This window comes from Hyperolius riggenbachi, chromosome 6 (assembly GCF_040937935.1).
Source record: "Hyperolius riggenbachi isolate aHypRig1 chromosome 6, aHypRig1.pri, whole genome shotgun sequence".
NCBI classification, from domain to species: Eukaryota; Metazoa; Chordata; class Amphibia; order Anura; family Hyperoliidae; genus Hyperolius; species Hyperolius riggenbachi.
Window position 1 is genome coordinate 293,662,084 of NC_090651.1, and position 20,972 is coordinate 293,683,055.

A 20,972-nucleotide genomic window follows, 5' to 3' on the forward strand; every position below is an offset into this window, starting at 1 on the left:
CATAGGAAGCCCTATTAGGGTTTTGATAGTAAGCCCATAATATAGCTTAAAAACCCTAGCCTATAAGTGATGTAAATAATTACAGGCAACAGAAACCCCTTTGACACCATATCCTCTTACTAACTCCACCCACATACACTGTCATGTCATCAAGGCCGGATTTATACTTTTTGTGCTCCATGTATGTTGGGGCTCCCTTTTATGTGCAGCAGCACCCCTCTGTTTCATGTGCAGCCCCCTCTTTCATGTGTACCATCCATGTTCTGTATCCCCTCTCTTTTATGAACAGCTCCCTTGGGCATCAGTTTCCTTTTTTCATGTGTTGCTCTCTATCTTAAGCCTCCTCTTTCATTTGTAGCAGCCCTCTTTCATGTCCAGGTGCCCCCTTGGGCTGCTGCCGCCCAAGGCCCGGGCCTCTCTGGCCTTTCCAGAAATCCGGCCCTGATTGTCATTACTATAGCTAAAGACCCCAAACTCCACCCACACACACACCCAGCACTAAGCTCCACCCATAATTATCATGGCCTGATCATTGTTCACTAGAAACTGGTAGACAAAAGCTGCAACAAAAACACATCAGCACTAATCCAATACAGAGTGTAATGGCCATGATCACTTCAGACTGTAAACATAAGGGCAGAGACAGCATAAGTTGAAAACACACCGATTATTATACATATCTATACAATAGATTGAAAAATTTAATGGGAAGAATTCAACACAGTTCACATAGCATAAAATGACAGCTAGAAAAAATTATCGCTAAACTACATTGCATTCCGAAACCAGTTGGAAATTCCTACAACAGAAAATCAACACAGTTACCATAGCTTCACATTAACTATTTACACATAATCGTTTTTCATACACTCTCCAATATTTGAAGGAAAGCTACACTATTAGCATGCCATCACACATTTCAAAACAATTTCAACATATTATTTAAATGCTCTTTCATGCTCCAGTTTATTTTTGCATTAAAGACCACCTCCAGCCAAAAAATGATCTGAATGGCAATACATATATGTAGTCTAGGTACTGTGTACAGTTAGATGAACATACAAAGTTTACATCTGGTACATCATATTGGAGAGAACACACTTACATTTATATCTTTACGTAGCCCTTCCTTATTCCTCCTGAAGCTGAATCCTTGCTAAAGCATTGTGCCCGCCTCTTCAGCCTGGTTAACTCCCCTGCCCCTCCCTCTCCTGCTGTCTGCCTGCCTGGATCAAATTACTTCTCTTTTCGCAGTGTGTAGCAGGGAGAAGACACAGGAAAACTGCTGCAGTGTGTTTTATGTTTGTTAGCTATAATTCTTATTTCAGATGTCTGTCTGCCTAGATTAGATCACATGGACATGAGGGGTGGAGTTATGACATCAAACTCCCAGCATCCGTTGCACCTGTGGTTTGGAAAGAAAAAAATAAGGCCCAGGGCCCAATTTCACACTGGGGTGGGGATTTCAAGACCATATGTGGAATACTGACCCTGGGGGTGAGAAAATCACACTTTATTATGTGTGAGTTTATATATCTTGATAACTTATTAGGTTTAAAGCAAACTCTAATTTATAATTTAGGTATTCTTTAATGTTTGGTGATTCTCTGTGCATGTTGTTGCACATTTATATATTTGTCTGCAAAAATGCAGCAAGGCCCACTTTTAAAAATACAAAACAAAACAAAAAACACAAACTCGTTTAAGGCTACTTGCACACCAAGACGTTGCGTTAGGTGCTACGTTAAGGTCGCATAACGTGCACCTAACACAACGTATGGTGCTGCAAGTGAGGACGGTAGAGTGAGCCGCGTTAGGCGGCTCGATTCCTATAAGGTCTCCTAGAGTGGCGCTGATTGGCCAGCGGGACCACGTGATGCGGAGCGAGACACTCCGCATCACGTGGTCCCGCCGGCCAATCAGCGGCCGCCAGTGCAGAGCATATTAACCTCCCTGGCGGTTTGTTAAAATCCGCCAAGGGGCAGCAAATACCTTTTTTTTAAATTTTTTTTTTTTTTCATGTAGCGAGACAATGTCTCGCTACATGATAGCCGCTGCTGAGCGGCATCCCCCCAGCCCCTCCGATCGCCGCCGGCGGGATGACGTCACCGACGTCATCGACGTCGTGACGTCAAAGGGGAATCCGATCCACCCCACGGCGCTGCCTGGCACTGATTGGCCAGGCAGCGCACGGGGTCTGGGGGGGGGGGGCGGCTGCGGCGACGGGTATAGCGGCGGATCGGCGGGCAGCGGCGGCGATCGGAGGTTACACGCAGCTAGCAAAGTGCTAGCTGCGTGTAACAAAAAAAAATTATGCAAATCGGCCCAGCGGGGCCTGAGCGGTGCCTCCCGGCGGCATAGCCCGAGCTCAGCTCGGGCTTACCGCCAGGGAGGTTAAGTAGCCATGTGCGCGGCTACTGTAGCTGGCTCTCCCCGCCTCCTCTCCGCCCCCCACTGCGCATGTGCAAACAGTCTAACGCGGCTATAGCCGCTCTAACGCCGTAGCATGCTGCACTTTCCGGAGAACGTGCAGCGTTACATGTAACGCAACGTGGGCTGTGTGAACAGCCCACTTGTGTTACATTGCTGTGCGTTGGGGGAGCGTTACAGGCGCACTAACGTGCGCCTGTAACGTCTTGGTGTGTAAGCAGCCTAAAAGCTAATATTGTTTTCCTGTGGAAAAACCATTTGTAGCACTTTTTTTTGTTTTGTTAAATCATCACAAAATACCCAAGCAGCTCATGGTGACCCAGAACAGCTTAGAAATTATAAAAGGGACTACTACTCAGAGGTGGGACAAGGTCCTCCAGCACCCAAGGCTGAGACACCAAAGTGCGCCCCTCCATCCCTGCCACCCCAGCTGTCACACACTGATTGCTTTTAGACTAAGAGGTGCCACAGAGCCCACAACCTCCCCAACACCTTAATATCTAGTTATCTGGCTTGCAGTCACTGCTATGTATCCCCTTTTCTTATTTCGTTGTGCTTCAAACACAATTAGGAATGACAGCTGAATGAATTGTGCGCCCCCTCCTACACTGCGCCCTGAGGCTGGAGCCTCTCCAGCCTATGCCTCGGCCCGGCCCTGCTACTACTGGCCACTAACGATACAATTTGCTGAACGATCGTTTACAATTGATACTTCATATGAATTTTGGAATTTATTAGTTTGTGACCACTAATAAAAAAAGAATCTCCTAACCAATCCGATCAGATTAATGAAATTGATCCAAATCAATCTCATCAATCTGATCGGATTTGTTAGGAGATTTTTTGCCCATTAGTGGACAAAAACGATCATCTCCGATCATTCATACAAAGAATCAATCTTAAACGATCTTTCGTCAAATTGTATCATTAGTGGCCACCTTATAAGAGACAGAAAAGCCCTCCTACTAAAATGCAAAGCTTGGTGTAATTTGTCTTCTTAAAATAGAAAGTATTTGCGATAATTAAGCTTAAAGTGAGCAACTGTGGTCTCCCATGATGCATCACTTCTGTATATGCAAATTCTCTCTTTTTGCCCCTGAAACCAAGCTTACCTCCAGAACCGCTGGTGTATAGCAAGCCTATAGCTTTACATTTTACAGATCCACATCAACTCAACATGCAGACAGCCTATTTTAGACTTTTGGTCCTCGTCAGTGCATGACTAGGATTGACATGGCTCTATAGAATAGAGCTTAGACCAGTACAATAGAATACCCAAGCAGCTCAAGTTTGAAACAGGCTGTCTGCATGCCAAGTTGATGTGGCTCTGTAAAATGTATAAGCTACAGGCTTGCTACCCCATTCCCCCCTACCCTGAAAAAAAGCCCTAGCTGGAAATTCGAGCATGCTTGAAATACAAGCCGTACACAGAAAATAAGCCCTAGCGACACTTAAAGAGGAGGAAGAGGCGGCCAGCGAGTGGGGACACAGCCGTGCAATGCCGTTTGGGCACCAGTCCTGTCATCCCAGCACACAGCAAGGTTATCAGCTGTGTGCAGGGATGACAGGGCAGGCGACTGACCAGTACGGTAGCATACCTTTGGATACAGCAGAGGAAGAGGCAGCACAGTGGGGAAGGCAGGAGGACACACAGTACAGGAACAGCACAGTACCAAGGAACTGAACATTTTCTGGGGCGTAACTAGACTAAGTATGGCCCCCCTGCAAAAATGATAGCATTAGGCCCCCTTGGTTCCTGAACCCCACAGGATTGGGAGTCGGTGAATGGCAGCAAAGAGTGTTCTGCTGTGAAGCAGCCTCTGGAAGCAGGAAATAATTACACACACTACTACACATGGTTTTCATCAGTGAATGGGGAGGTTTCTTTGCTAATTGGCTGCTCTGGTGGTTGGGAAAAAGAAGGTAGAGGGGCCCCCAAAACCTCTGCCCCCCCCCCCCCCCTGCAATAGCAGGGGTCACAGGGGTGATTGCTACACCCATGCTGCTGAGAGACACTTCCTCATAGAAATATAAGACATCCCCTGAAAATAAGCCCTAGTACATTATTTGAAGAAAAAAATATTATAAGGCATTGGGCTCAGTTCATAAAAGGGTGCTAACTCAGTTAGCAGTGCACGCCTAAAAGCTTTGTGCGTGCTAACTAGGGTGCTAAGCAGTTAGCAAGCCCAAAGCTTTTATTGATCACGCGCAAAGTTTAGAGCTACGCGGTGTGCGCAAAATGTCGCACCAGGTACCCCTAAACCCACGTCGCACCATGCGACATTTCGGGCGCACACAGTGCGACGGTTTAGGGGCACCCGGTGCGACTTTTGCGTGCGCTAATTTAGCGTGCGAAACTTTGTGCATTCTAAAGGGCTTTAGGCGTGCTAAGGGGCTTTTAGGCGTGCTAACTAAGTTAGCACCCTTTTGTGAATCAAGCCCCTTGTCTTATTTTTGGGGAAACAAGGGGTATTCGCCACCCGGTTCTGGATGTGAGCTTGGCATCATGGGCCAAAAGAGATCATTTGCATATTCAGTAATCGAAATAAAATCAAGGTTACTTTAAGTTATGTATAAGAAATGGAAAATAAATTGACCTAATGAAGGAAGCAATATGTTAAATTACATTTTTTAAAATCCCTTTAAAAGATTAGTGTTCCTATAACATAAATACATTACATGAGTAACAAATTGTTCTCAGATCAATTATGCAAATAAAATACAATGATTTTGCTTCGCTAAAGAAATATGAGAAGCCTCTGGTTTTCTTGTGTTTGCAAATACAGTATACACCGTGTGCACTAGATCTACCACCTCTACACTTTGACAACTTTCTTGCGTCGACCCCACTGCTGCCAATTTCTGTGTAAAAGCTATACTTACTAGTGTGGTATCTACAGAGCCATGAGCCCAGTGCAGATTTTATACTGACCCCATCACTCTAATCATGGACAAATAAAGGAAAAAATCACATCATACAAAGCACCATCATCTACTTTCTAGAAACAGCTGCAGTGGGAGAGGGGTCTAAGTAGGTGGGGGGGGGGGCAGTGGGGTAGGTAGAGAGCCTCTGCTCTAGTATAAATTTTACACTGGCTTTCCACCAGCACTTTGGGTGTAATAGTCACAGGATACAGTATTTCAAAAGAAACACTGTTCAGAATCTCTAAAGGTGTGTACACAGATCCAATATTCATTGGCCACTTCCCTGCCACACCACGTGACACGTCACTCCTTCACTGCTCTGCTTTTCCCTCTTGCATAAGAGCAGAAGAGAACCCAGGAGAAGCCTCTTTAGGATTCAGATGCTTCCCACTCCTGAGGTAAGTACTCCCTAGGGGCACTTTTCTTCCTTTCAGGTAAACTTCCTCCTTCTGGCTTGGAAGGAGGAAACATTGCAGTCATGTGAAACTTGGTGTGGACTGTAACCCCGTGACTCTGTCCACTGCTTGGGTGCTGAAGTGTGGGGTTCACCATAATTAAAGTTTCCAAATGCGAGATTCCAAAATTTAAACACCAAAACTATGCTTTTGCATATGTAAGTCAGAAAGTATTAAAGTCTGAGGATCTGAATTGCGGCTAAGAAAATAGGAATTTCAAAAGGAGGTACGTAATCTCATTCTCTATGTTCTCTCATGACAGGTAGGATTATAGTATGAGAACCTTTGCTCAGCAGATAGCAGTCAGCAGCATATCGCATACAGATAGTTTATATAAGGGAACATGGGATTGAAGTAAGTGTCTAAGAGCTAATTCAGTAACTGTGTAGTATGCCATAGTGCCCTGGGTATTTATTAGTACAGGGTTATCATTGGATGCCTCACTCATTAACACAATCTTTGAGTTGGTGTGATCGTGCTCATTATGTGCACAGCCTGTCCAAAAAACAGTCTCACACTCTGATATTTGGTTGGACCAGCTTTAGCTTTGATTTCGGCACACACTTTCTGTGCCATCATTTCAGTGAGTTTCTTAAATGTCTCAACATTTACTTCTGTCAAGTGTTGCATTCATTTTTCACCAACATCTTGTAGAGATGATGGGACAGTCAGACTCAGATAGTTGCGCTTCTTCTTCTCTAGCACATCCCAAATATTCTCACTGGGATGGTGTTAAAGTCTGGACTACGGGGTGGCCAATCCATGTGTGAACTTTATGTCTCCTGCAAATCCTTCTTTCACCATTTGAGCTCAGTTAATCCTGGCATTGTCATGTTGGAATATGCCCGTGCCTTCAAGGAAGGAGAAATTCCCTAATGGATTAACCTCCTTATTCAATATATTCAGGAAAATTGATTGCACTCATTGGGCACAGACAGGGCTGGTTCTAGGTACAATGGGGCCCTGGGGTAAAAGAAATTTGGTGGGCCCCCTAACTCGCCACCCCCCCCCCCCCCCCACACACACACACACACACACACACACACACAGCTTCCTCATACCTCATTCCCTGCAGGCATGAATAGGGTCACCATGGCTGGAGAGGAGCAGGGGAGGCACCTTGGGGGGCTCTTAAAGGCTCTGGGGCTCTGGGTCAATTGCCCCCTTTGCATCTATGGAAGCACTGGCCCGGGGCACAGACCTGACCATCTGCAGCAACCCCAGCCTATGTGCTTTGTTAAATCCACATGACGACCTTTTTCTTGGACAGGTAGTATGTTAAGGCTGCCTGAGCGTTTTGTCTCAGTAACCACTATGGAAAAACTTTTTGAAGTGCAGAATGTTTTCAGTTTTGAAGAAAGCAGAAAAAACAGTAAGGCCTAGTTCATATTATAAATTGCTAGCACAATTGCAAACGATGAGCGATATTATCTCTAGAGAGGCGCCTTGAATCTGACTACCGGCATTTAGTGGCACTTTATTTGGCCTGAGGAAGTGGGCGAGTTCCCACGAAAAGCGTTGCCTGTGCTTTTTTTTTTACTAATAAATTTCCATTCCTATATGGGTGTGTCATCATTGAGGTAATCCACCTCATTTATTTATATTTTAGTTGCTTTTAATGTATTGTATTCACCTTGGGTGCCTATTTACCCCTTTTTCACTGTGTCTCACCCCATCCGTGGGGTGCTCCTACACCTGACCACTGGTGGTCTCTGACACTACCTAGTTTGCCAGTGTGTACGTTTTTTCAAGAGAGCGACCTTCGCCAGGTCTTCTGGGACCCCGAGTGGAGTCGGGTTTGTGCATCTCCACCTGCCTGCAGTGGTCGGTTGCCCTTCTGCAACCTGCCTTTGTGAGTATTATCTCAACACCATTTAATTTATTCATCAATCTCTTTGACGTACTGCACCATCCGGGCTCCCGTTGTCTCTGTGTTTCTTCCCATAGGGTGCACATACTCACCCTCAACCTTCTTAACGCAATACAGCGGTAATACATTACCTGCTCCAGCCGGTGCGAGTCCCATGGTCTTCTTCTCCGCTTCGGGCTCCAGAGCTACACAGAACTTCCTGTCCCGGCAGAAAGTTTAAACAGTAGAGCGCCCTCTACTGTTTAAACTCCCCCTGGACAGGAAGTTCAGTAGCCGGAGCGGAACGGAGCCGGAGCGGAGAAGAAGACAGCGGGGACTCGCGCCGGCCACAACAGGTAATGTAAGCAGGGGGGCGGCAGCAGTGGCAGCTCCACAGATTGTGATTGGTTTCAGGCTGAAATCGATTCACAATCTGTTTGCAGTAAAGGTGGCCATACGATCCCTCTCTGATCAGATTCGATCAGAGAGGGATCTATTTGTTGGTCGAATCTGATGGCAAATCGACCAGTGTATGGCCACCTTAACACCTTATACTGTACACACTGGAGGTAGATCAGCACACAGTGCAGGCACTAAAGAACAGCTTATACTGTACATACTGTAGGCAGCAGAGATCAGCTCACTGCAGCTAGCTTGCCGAAAAATATGAGGGTAACGTTGTGCGGCACGCGTAGCGCGCCGCACCAAAAAAATAGGTGTAGCCATGGACCAGAATGTGGGTGTGGTCACAGGTGGAGACAAATTTACATGAACTTAGCAATGGTGGGACATTAGCAGGGACCCCCAGATAGGTAGTGAGTGACAGCAGGGAGCCCCAGTTAGGTAGTGAGTGACCGTAAAATTGGCCCTAGATGACGACACATACACTACATGATACATACATAGACATACTGTATGATTATGACAGGGACTAGATTGTGAGCCCCTCTGAGGGACAGTTAGTGACGAGACAATATACTCTGTACAGTGCTGCGTAATATGTTGGCGCTATATAAATACTTAAATAGAATCTGCCCCTGCCTTTCCAACCATACTGCCCTCACTCATGCAACCCCCAATATCTGCTACAGGCACCCCTACCCCCACCTCTGTTTCACCTCAGACACTTCGTCTACACTTCAGAGTCCTCTACACTTCACACTATTTGTGTACAAACATACATTGAAGACTGAAGTGTTAGCAAGTTTTCATTGTATTCATGTCATTGTATCAGCAACTTTTCATTCTGTTTTCACACAATTTTTTATAAAAGACTTGTGTTTCCATATATTGTGAATGCAGGGCCGGATTGCCGACCAGGTAACAAAAGCAGTCGCTTGGGGCCCCATTCAGAGTCAAAGGGGCCCCATCAGCACATAAACCAGCCCTCGTCATCCTGTCAGCGGTGGCTGGATGGTATAATGGTTAAAGGGACTCTGAGCAGTGCAGTAACTATGGAAAGATGCATATCATTTTAAAGCTCTCTTTCTCCTCTTTCCAATGATATATAAACCGCCGCTCTATGCCTTTTAATTTTCGCTATTTTCTCAATCGAAATTGCGGTCACAGCAATTTCGATCGCGAAAATAGCAAAAACTAAAAGGCGTAGGGTGGCAGTTTATCATTGGAAAGAGGAGAAAGAGAGCTTCAAAATGATATGCATCTTTCCATAGTTACATTGTATTACACAGGACAACTTTTCTCCAAAGTCAGCAGCTCGATTCAGCACAATGCAATGAAATATAAGAAACCCAGGGGGATATAATTACAAACATCATGTTGGTAGGTGTGAGGATGTAATTAATTAGTTGTGGGTATGCTTAAAGGCATACCCACAGGCACTGCTCAGAGTCCCTTTAAGGGCTCTGCCTCTGACACAGGAGACCAGGGTTCGAATCTCGGCTCTGCCTGTTCAGTAAGCCAGCACCTATTCAGTAGGAGACCTTAGGCAAGTCTCTCTAACACTGCTACTGCCTATAGGGCGCGTCCTAGTGGCTGCAGCTCTGGCGCTTTGAGTCCACCAGGAGAAAAGCACAATATAAATGTTACTTGTCTTGTCTTATCAAATGATGCGTGCGCTGCTGATTGTCTTCAGAGCCAGGCTCTCCTCCTAGGTCCCCCTCCTGCTACTGTGCACTCTGCCACTGCCCACTCCTCCCTCCCTTCCTACAGAGAACCACAGCTGCAGCAAGAATGATAGCAGCAGATGGCAAACGCTCACTCACCTATCCATGATCCAAGCGATAGAGATCCCGTCATCTGAAACCCATCTGTCTCCTCTACAGTGGAGCCACTCGCTCTGAACTTCCTGATTCTCAGATCAGACAGGAAGTAGGAAGTAGTAATAGTAGTAGTAACAGAGCGGCAGCACTCTAGAGGAGACAGATGGGCTCCGGATGACGTGGCCTCTATTGCTTGGATCGCAATAGGTGAATGTAAGTCATCTGGTGCTGTCATTCTCCCCCACTGCGGCTGCCTTCTCTGCTGGACTATCGTATTCACTGCAATGGAGGCTGCATGGTGGCTGTCTAGTTTAGGAGGAAATCGGTTGTTTGGTGGTGGCGGTGGTTATGTAATTCTGTCTGGCGAACGGCTTCCGGGTGGCGGTGTCCAGAGCTTTCTGCTATTGCCAGGCTGGAGATGCAGGGGGAAAGTGCTGCTACTGTGATATCTGGCGCCCTCTTCACAGGGGTGCCCCAGTCCCTGAGTGCAAATGTCCCAGCCATTCATCTCTCACTCTGCATTTTGCCACTGCTATTCCCTGCATTGTGCACCCACAGAGGAAAGCGGGCTGTTGCCCATAGCAACCAGTAGCTCGGCTGCCCCGGTGTGTGCGGCATGTTGCTGTGCAGCTGCATCTTCTGATTCTATTACGACATGATGGGGGGGCCCAAATCAGTTACTTTGCTTAGGGCTCCATTTAGCCTTAATCCGGCTCTGTGTGTGTCTTTAATATTTGCAAGTCAGTGAATGTGGGGGATGTTTTGTATAGATAGGGCAGGCATTTCTGAAGGTTTCCAAGTCTCACACAGCTACTCTTAGCTACTCTGTGTAAACAAATGCAAATGTGCCAGGCCTTACAGGCAGGGCAGCCATCAGGGGGGGGGGGACACTGACACTGCAGTGAGGGGCCCAGTGCTTCTGGGGGCCCTGGGCTTTCCACAAAGCGCTGGAAGGGCCGCATGTGCAGGTTGCAGGCCTGTGGTTCACTAACCAGCACTCCGCATTCCAGCACGTGGGGAGCAGATGAGTGAGCCAGCTACAGCAGACTTTCTATACTGGGGCACCACCTATATCTGGCTACAGGATGCCTATACTGGGCCATCACCTATACCTGGCTACCTATACTGGTGCGGGAACCACCTATACCTAGCTACCTGTACTGGAGCACCACCTATACTTGGTTACCTTTACTGAGGGCACCACCTGTACCTGGCTACCTATACTGGGACACCACCTATACTTGGCTACTTATACTGGGGTGACTATAGCTTGCTACCTATACTTGGGGCACCTGTACCTGGCTAACCTATACTGGTGCACCACCCATACCTGGTTACCAATACTGGGAGCAACTATACCAGGCTACCTATACCAGGGCACCACCTATAGTTGAATACCTCTACTGGAGCACCTGTATCTTGCTGGCCTATACTGGGGCACCTGTATCTTGCTGGCCTATACTGGGGCACCAGCTATAACCAGGCTACCTATACTGGGGGCATCTACACCAGGCTACCTATACTGGGGCACTACCTATAGCTGGCTACTTATACTGGGGGAACCTATACCTGGCTAATGATACTGGTGGCACTTATGCCTGGATACCTATGCTGGGGGGCACCTATACCTGGCTAGGGCAGGGGGACGACCTGAGACAGAAGGGGACAAGAGGTAACACAGGGAGATAAAAAAGGCACAGGGGGAACAGAGGCAGACAAAAGAGGCACAGGGAGAAAAGAGATGAGATGGGAACCTGAGGTCACACAGGGGGACACAAAAGAGGCACAAACTGAGGTGAGACAGAGGTGGACAAAAGAGGCACAGGAAGAAAAGAGGGGGACAAAAGAGAACAGAGAAAGGATAAAAATGGACCTAAAAGACCCTATCTCATTTGTTAACCAGGGACTACCTGTATTTTGGCTCCACCCACAACATGACACTTTTTGCCGCATCACACTGTGCATGCCATTTGCTTCAGTGCCGGAGCCATGCACATTTTGCGCCGCAGCGTACTTTGCGCACGGACATGGGGGTGGGGTAGCTAGTGGGTGGGCACAGCAACCAGGGGGGGGCCAGGCCTGATGATGTGTGAGGGGCCCCAAAATTTCTGGTGGCGGCCGTGCTTACAGGTAATGGGTGGTTTGCACAACAATAGATTGAAGATAATCAACATGAAGACCTGTGAAAATCTCAGCAGGGGTGAATAACACCTCTAGCCTTGCAACAGAAAATAGAAAACTCAGTAATTGTAGTGTTAAGTCCCCCTGTTTCAGCCTGCACATGACTCTACAGGGAGGGAGGTAGGAGAGGAATCTGGCTGCCTGTCTGTGGGCCGAAGTAACAGCCCACATGGGCCGTATCCAGCCCACGGGCCATAGTGTACTCAACGCTGTCCTAAGCTATGCCACTAGCCCCATGATTTGTAGTTACACTCCTAACGGAGGCAATTTTTATAGGCTGCCTCAGCCAAGTTTAATCTAGCGTTTGTACAGGCTTTAAGGGTGCAGGACTTTAACTAATTGATTTATAGTCCTCTTAATTATGAAATAAATCAGATTGTAAAAAAAAAAAAAAAAAAAAAAAAAGACACATAAAAACGATGATCCTGCTGTTGTGATTATTTCCTTTGTTTATTGCTCTGCCTGTTTTATGTAAAACTAATCTGTGCCATGAGACTTCTGCTTCAAACACTTAGAGGAGACACACACATAGATTATTACACCATGCTATGTGCCGGGTTGCGCCACTCACAAAACTGTCAGACATCTGCTCCCAAGCAAACAAATCCCACTCTTAGCAAAGTCCCAAGCTTACATGGTAAGTTCCAGCCTATCTGATATTCCGAGCCATAACAAAGAGCCTGCAGAAACCTGCTGCCAATAACTGTCAGATTTCAGCGGGTTAATGCTCACTCTTGGGTGTTCGTTATTGTTACAGCTTTGGCTTATTCCTCTTGCTGTGCTTCCCCCCACAGATGTTCTTCTTACTCCACACACTCACACAGCCTGTTAAAGATTTATAGGGCTTCTCGACCTGTGGGAAATTACTCCAGATTTCTCTCAAATCAATGCTGAGTGTCCCCTCTCTGTGTCTCTCATCCCTTCTCACCTCCCTCCCCATCTGTCTATCTTTATGTTTAATAGGAACTGAGATGTAATTTTTTTCCAGCTCTGTTTGATGTAAAGAGGCTGCAATGTGTCTTCGGGTGGATTGGGATGGCAAGGAGATGGGAGAGCCGCTAAGACAGAATGAAAGGCGAAGAGAGAGAGAGAGAGAGGAATATGAGCTGGGAGGAAGACACAAGCTGAAAGATATGAGATAGAATGAACCTTCATCATAGAAGCATAGTCGCTGAGGTGAGGTCTTACAGGAAATAGCATTGGAGATGAGCGTTGAGGATATAGCAGGAATTAAAACCGAAGATGAACAGGAAAATGAGGGAGAGCGGTCTGATATATGGAAGTGAAATGCGCTACTGAAGAGAGATGTCAAAATAAATGCATGACAGAAAATGCAATGATGAAATCAGTGTAGTAAAGATGTGCCCAGGCTAGGAGCACTCATAATATATGGGCCTATGAAGGCATCTCAAAGACTGGGCGTGATTCTTGTCCTCAAGGGAGGGCTAAATTAATAAGTAATCGATATTTGAAGATATTGTTATTCTTCAGCAATAGCTTAGGCCATCAGCATAAATGTAACGTCAGCTTAGGCGATCATGTGACACACTCTTCAGATCTTTCAAGACAGCCTTAGGGCAGTTATAAACGAGCTGGAGTCACAGGCGACTAGAAGGTCTGCCTAACCTCAAAGCAATCACTGGTGCAGTGAAGCAAGAGTGTATCTATAGACTGCTATTGGGCACATCAGCACAGGTCTGTCTGGCTGCATAATAATTTATCAAGGTAGCGCTAGTATCTGGTATGTTGCCTGGGGTGAGATAAAGGAGGTGTATCTACCTGTGAACAAGGTGGTTGATTTACTAGGTCATCTCTGACCCAAAGATGTTCTGTTATTATGAAATTATAAATTGGTCAGCAAACCTGGCCTAGATTTGGTGAAAGTGGTCTGATATGAGACTGAAAGGCTCTGCAGCCCTTACCTGAGTCATATCAGAACAGACAAATGTACATGCCAGGAGTCTGTAGCTACAGGAAGCTTAACCACTTAAACAGCAGGGGCAACCATACTATCTCAGGAAAAAAAATAGTTATATAAGTAGCTAAATACTTGTTCTACTTATATAACATATATATTGTACTGTCCACGTTTTGATTTCAGTGAATTTTATACACTAAATGAAGAGAAAACGGTTCCAGGCATTATCCATCTTTACTGCTTCTGACTGAAGCCAATCCTGATGTCAATTCCAGCCTTCCTACTGAGCTCTATAGAAACTGCACTGTCATATCTAGCTTGTTTTGTAAACACATGTGAGCACAGCATATATCGTATTTCAGCAGCTTCTGCAGAGGGGTGAGGTATATTTCCCTTCTCAGCCTCCTGTAACATTGAACTGCCCTCAGTTAATCAGTGAGAAGCAGTAATGTGGGAGGAGAGATAACAAGCTTCTCTCTCCCTGGCAATGTACCAGAAAGGAGCCAGGCTGACCAGGGCCTGATTTGTACTCTTTACCACCCAAGGCCACTGTCACCAGCCGCCCCCCTTCAGTATAGGTAGCCTGATGACCCCACCCCTCTTCCCTCCAGTATAGGTAGCCAGATGACCCCTCCCCCTTCGCTCTAGTATAGGTAGCCTGATGACCCCCTCAGTATAGGTAGCCAGATAACCACTCCCCCTTTCCATCCAGTATAGGTAGCCAGATGAGTCCTTTCAGTATAGGTAGCCAGCTCGCCTTCACACCACAGCAGTCATTAGTGTCACTCATTTCTCCGCTCGTCTCCAGTGCAGAAGCTTCCTCTTTCTTTCCGTCTCCAATGCTGCCCAAGTCCATAGCTGCCAGCCACAATGCAAACGTGCACAGAGAGCAAAGAGGCTGCTGCACAGGCAGCTAACAGCAGAGTACTACAGTCAGACACTCGTTTGATCTCCCTGCATTGCAGTATTTGCAAGCTTGCAAATGCTTCACCAGTTTAGCCTGCTGCTTTGGTGTACTTCCTCCTGTGGTGCCCTAGGCCATGGCCTAGGCGGCCTTGGCCTAAATCCGGCCCTGAAGCTGACTAAGATAAAATTCTTTGCAGCAGATGCTTTAATGATTATATTGGAATGCTTGCAATGCAGGGCCAGGCTGTAGACTACATACTAAACATAAAGCAGTGGATAAAAGGAATTTGATTTTATGGCTGACAATCCTGCTTTAAAATGTACCCAGGGCAAAACATTTATGATGATCCAGAAAAATGAAACAGGATAGAATGGACCAGTGTGGTTTGAATTATAAAACATATTTTTTTCATGAAATCTTTATTGTATGCGTGCCTAGGGGTGTGTCATGAGCGTGGTTAGAGATGTGGTAGGGGGTGGCTTAAGTGTCCCTCTTTCTGATCTCAAAAAGTTGAGAGGTATGAATTTGACAGATTCAGTTCCAAGTGCTAACACTTTGAATGCCAATTGAATTAGCATCTTATAGACCATCTACCTGCTATTCCCTATGAAACTTCCTGGCACACATTCTGATCTCCCTTGCCTCTGCATGTGTCTAGGAAGGTAAGAACTGTGTTTTACTTGCAAGCTGGTGTGCTATACTGAATCTGCACATTTCATTACCCTGTCATATGTTCCTAGCCTAGACCCCTCCTCAGCAGCACCACTAAACCTTTTCAGACCTATTCCAATTATAAGAATGCTAATACCTTCAAGAAACTCAGAGAAAAAAACATCTTAAATCTCATTAAAGTGAACTAAATTCTACTTTTGCTGAAGAAACTATTTGTGGATTTAGTCCTGTCAGCAGGTGTGCTATATATGCCATACAGTCTCGGTCTCAGGAGATCTGCTTTTTCCATAAAGCAACATTTGAAACAGAATAGTGGGAGGAATGAGATCCATTTGAAGTCTGCATCCTGTACTGAATCCTGCTCTAAGAAACTGCATCATATTATGTTACTGGGTATGAATACACACTTTCAACTTGGCACAGGAAAACTACTAACCACCTTTCTTTCATTTGTGGGGGCTATGAGATGTTTTACAAGGGTGAGCCTGCTTCACTTGTAAAGTTTATCGGCTTATTTCTCTTTCAAATGCTCCCTGCCCACTGGGCTGTACATATCAGAAGCATTAATTGTGAATTATAATAAACAATTTATAAAGTTCAGTTCACAGTTACAGAGTCCACTATTAAATAATGGAAACCTCAATAAAAGGGTTTGTGGTACTGAACACATTCACAAGCCTATATAAAACTATGTAATACAAGAAACAGCACTCCTGTGGTCCCAATCCTCCCACTGCAATGGAAATTGAGCACACAGGACTCACCAAAGACGCTGGACCTGCATGCCAAAGAAAGCTTAGTAGAGTAAATGTAGCTTATATGATTAAAATTGGGTGCTGGTCTACCCAAGTGGGAGCTGGTCCGACCCAGCAGGAAACTTCATAGAGAACAGTTCTCCAATTGCAGTACCCTCTTATAACACAAAGCATTGTAATTGGTCAAATAGTGTAGCATAGTTTACTACAACCTATTGGAAACCTAGCAGTTTGAGAGGGTGCTGTAAATTATGTTAGGTGAATCTCTGAGTCCTTATGATGTTTCCTGCTTGGTCCCCTAAAGTACACTAGCACTTAAAGGGAACCAGAGACGGCCAGAGATGGAAAATTAAAAAATATTTTATACATACCTGGGGCTTCTTCCAGCCCCATAAGCCTGGATCGTTCACACGCCGCCATCCTCCGCTTCCTCTATTGGGTCCCGTCACTTCCGGAGGACGCGGCCAATTGTCAGCATGCACAGGGGCTCCCTCCATACCCTTACACATGCGGCTGCGCAGTATGGAGCCGCACGCGTACGGGTATGGAGAGAGCCCCTGTGATGCAGACAATTGGCCGCATGCTGACACCGACTGGCCGAAACTATGGGACAAGGTACCGGCGGATACAGGCAGCGGAGGACGGCGGCGTACATATGGGGCTGGAGGAGCCCCAGGTATGTATAAAAGCTTTACTTTATTTCATCTCTGGTTCTCTTTAAAACTGCTTATATTTTCCAATTTTCTGTGCTAGTCTAGTTTAGTGGGCACCCAGCGGGGAACTCCAGAACTACAGAATGAATTTCCATATTTAAATAAAAATGATAGAGACCTGTAGAAAAGATATTTCCTTAACAAATTATGTTTAAAAAAGTTGTAAAAAAATGATACTTGCCAAGTTTGAGCCATAGAAATCCTGGAGTTACCTCACCAGCAGCCATCTTGCCTCATTGCTCTGAGCTGTTCCTGCCTCCTGATTGATAGCTTTGTTACTGAGTAAAAAACAAAAACAAAAAAAACTGTAACAGAACTTGTGCCGGCACCCTACCTACTGGTGGAAAGGGATATAGCATTCAATTAATAATTGTAAAGGTTTTATTTTTTTATTTTAATTATTTAAATAACTTGCTTTACTGGAATCATTGTCCCCTTGCTTGACTACTGGGCTGTGGGTTCAGTCCTTGCTTTGCTTTGACAACTTTTTATTCTAACTTTATGTCCACTTGGATAATGGAGATTGTATGCCAGAATCCTCTCCTGCAAGCAAGTTGCCCAAACGCAAGTTTCCAGGCCGAAGTCCATTGAGCGTAGCGAGCGGGCAGACTTGTGACGATGCCCCTCCTTTCCCCGATTTGGAATGATCGCACAGAGCACAACTATTTATTCTGCTTCATTTAATGTTCTCACTTGACATAATGCAGCTCAACACAATAGCACATTGGTTGGCTGTGAGTCTATGACAAGCAAACTGCTCACCCTCAGCCACTCCATTCCTCTTCAGTCATGACAGCAGTGCCACCTCCTCCCTTCTGCTGTGCAAGTCAAATGAAAGACTGCTGCTCTCCTGCCACCCCACTCCTCACTCGCTGTCAATCTCCTCACACAGCACAACAAGCTGCTTTTCCCCAATGATGACCTCTTCACCTCACTCTCCTCTTGCTTCTCCTCCTACCCTGACTAGATGCTGTTACTGTAAACACAGTACAAACATGCTGCCCCTGTAATCTCTGCACCTGATGCAACTGGTTTACCTTGCTTCATGAGAGAACTGGCCCTGCAAGCGGGGAAGGTTCCCGGCAAGCAATCTCCACTATCCAAGTGGATATAGAGTTGAAATAAAACATCCGAGTAAAGCGAGGGAGTGGTTAAAAAAATGTATTGTATTTAGAAGAAAAAAAGAATATATATATATATATATATATATATATATATATATAATGTTTTCCACTCTGCATTTGCTCAAGGTCTCATTCATGTCAAGGGAAAGAGGCAGATACCGTTTTAGCGAGGAAATTAATGGTAATAAACTCTGTTTTAGGTAAATAAATGCTTTGATGAGGAGAAGGACATTTAACATCATGTTCATAAACATTATTCTGAACACTATTAAAGTGAAAGAAAAAATGATTATACAACAGAGATATGTGCAATATCTGGTTAACCGTGGTAGGCTTCAGTTCCCTGCACATCGCTGCAGTTTGCATGCTGTGCACAGTTGTAATCTCTCTATGCCTGGCGAACACAATTGCTAGACAAGTGGAAGTTAAAGATTGTAGTTTGCAATCCTCAGGCTTAGAAAAATCGGTCTTCTAGTGTAAAACTGAATAAGCAGATTATTAAAATGATAAAAGCAAAAACCTCATGAAATCCCAGCTGCCATCCACACATCCTCTCGTATCCAATACTGTTCATTGGATTATAACAACCACAATCCCTGAGAGGGTTATACCATGTTTCCACTTATGGAATTATGCTTTCCACTGTAAATTTAACTGGGAACTTGCAAGGCCAAAAACCCCTGAAGTGTTTCATTTATTGGTACAAGACCCTCTTGGCTCAACTATTACAAGAGATGAGAAGCACCATCCAAGAGCCAGATTTCTGGAAAGGCCACAATGGCCCGGGCCTTAAAGGATACCCGAAGTGACATGTGACATGATGAGATAGACATGTGTATGTAGTGCCTAGCACACAAATAACTATGCTGTGTTCCTTTTTTTCTTTCTCTGCCTGAAAGAGTTAAATATCAGGTATGTAATTGGCTGATTTAGTCCTGACAGGAAGTGACTACAGTGTGACCCTCAGTGATAAGAAATTCCCCTTTTTTCTCTTTCTTGCTCTCAGAAGCCATTTTCTGCTAGGAAAGTGTTTTATAGTTGGAATTTCTTATCAGTGAGGGTCACACTGTAGTCACTTCCTGTCTGAGTCAGGACTGAGTCAGCCAATTGCATACTTGATATTTAACTCTTTCAGGCAGAGAAAGAATTAAAGGAACACAGCCTAGTTATTTGTGTGCTAGGCACTGTACATACACATGTCTATCTCATCATGTCACATGTCACTTCGGGTATCCTTCAAGCGGCTGCAGCCCAAGGGAACACCTGGACATGAAAGAATTGTTGCTACACATGAAAGAGGAGGCTGAAAATGGGGAGCAACACATGAGAAAGGCAAGCTTATGCTGAAGGGAGCTGTACATGAAAGAAAGGGGCCGCAGTACATAGATATTACACATGGGAGAGACCAATTCACGTATTAACTGAATTTTATTGCACTGGCCAGTGCGTGGCCATACGTGAATTTGTCTTCATTGAGGTAAGCCACCTCACTTTTTTTATCATTTTATTTGTGTTTAATGCATTTTATCTTCTCTGGGCGCCTCTTTCCCCTTTATCCTGTGCCTTCACCCTCCTTTTGGAGGGGGATCAACCCTCTTTGACCAATTTAGGTCAATTGAGGTTTGCTTTTCATCAAGAGTGTGACCATTACCAGCTCCATCTGGTCAACTGAGTGGAGACGGGGTTATACATCTCCACCTGCTTCTAGTGGTCGGTTGCCCTTCTGCAACCCACATTTGTGAGTATAATTCATCCGCATATTTTACATACTTCTGGTACTGTGACATACTGCACCACTTGGGCTCCTGTTGTCTCTGTGTTTTCTTTCTGCAGGGTGCAATTTTTATTATCCCTACTTTTTGTCATTTCATCGACCACTTTGGATAACAAAAAAACAGATGCAAAGAATCATGTTGTCCAGTTCATAACAAACCGCATCCTCCTAGAAAAATGCAGGTTCAAAGAAAACACTTTCAACTTTTTTTTTAATGTAGCATGATATAATTGCTCAATATCTATATTGATATGGACTTGTTTGATGGGAATGAAAATTATCAACCTACAGAGCTCTAAATTCAAAACCACCCCGAAAAAAAAAATGCAGCATGAAAATTCATTTTACCAAAATCTAATTGCCGCAAATCAGAATTATGCTCAGTAGTTTATATGCGAACACGCCGAATCCAACGCAGAAGACTTGGGCGGAGCAGGCGCCACCATAGGCCGTAATAGGAATTATGGCTATAGCGGTGCACAGGAAGTAATTTCGGCGCCGTCAGATGACGGAGCTGAAGTTGCTTTTAAAACACTATAATTCAGCCTCCAGCAATTGCTGGAAGCCGAATTGTTTCATTCTCCCCTATCGATGGCGGCCTGGAGGGGGAATAGTATTTAACACGGCCAGGAACTTGTGCAGCAGCAGGATCAGCCATACCAGCTGTATCCTGCACCCAATTCTCCCTCACCGATTCCTCTCGTATGCATTTCTATGGCCCCCATATACTTGCATGCATGCTTGACAATGTCAGAACATGATCCTAATGAGGTGACATATGGTGTCCTGTGGGATCTCCTTTTAGATTTGAACCAGGGTGTCACTGAGCTCCTGGACAGTTGGAGTTGCAGCCTGGCAGATCAAGACATAATGTCCCATAGATGTTCCATTGGATTTAGGTAAGGTGAGCATGGGGGCAGTCAACTGTTTCAATTTCCTCATCCTCCAGGAATGGCCTGTATACTCTCTCCACATGAGGTCGGGCATTGTTGTGCACCAGGAGGAGCCCAGGACCCACTGCACTAGCATAGAGTCTGACAATAGGTC

General features: G+C 45.4%; 1 protein-coding gene across 1 annotated transcript in view; it reads left to right on the forward strand.

Annotated features, from left to right (window-relative positions):
* The window catches only part of LOC137521606 (carbonic anhydrase-related protein 10-like), a 549,933-nt gene that overhangs the window by 240,205 nt on the left and 288,756 nt on the right, over nt 1–20,972 (forward strand). The window lies entirely within an intron of this gene.